Consider the following 239-nt stretch of genomic DNA (forward strand, 5'->3'; position numbering starts at 1 on the left):
CCTATTGCGTGCGCTATGGTGTATAGGCAATCCTCTCTACACTCATATGTAAATCTGTACATGCATAAATACATGAAATACATAGAAATCAAAGGTAATTATTCGAAAAAATGGGAGGGAAAATACGCAATATAGTACGATAGAATGAATATTAAAATCGACTTGCATTTTACCACTTTACACTAAGTTATAAGAAGCTATTTCATAAAGGTGGCGTTAATCTTCTTTCAGTTAGATAC

The sequence above is a fragment of the Penaeus monodon genome, chromosome 29 (genome assembly GCF_015228065.2).
Source record: "Penaeus monodon isolate SGIC_2016 chromosome 29, NSTDA_Pmon_1, whole genome shotgun sequence".
NCBI lineage: Eukaryota > Metazoa > Arthropoda > Malacostraca > Decapoda > Penaeidae > Penaeus > Penaeus monodon.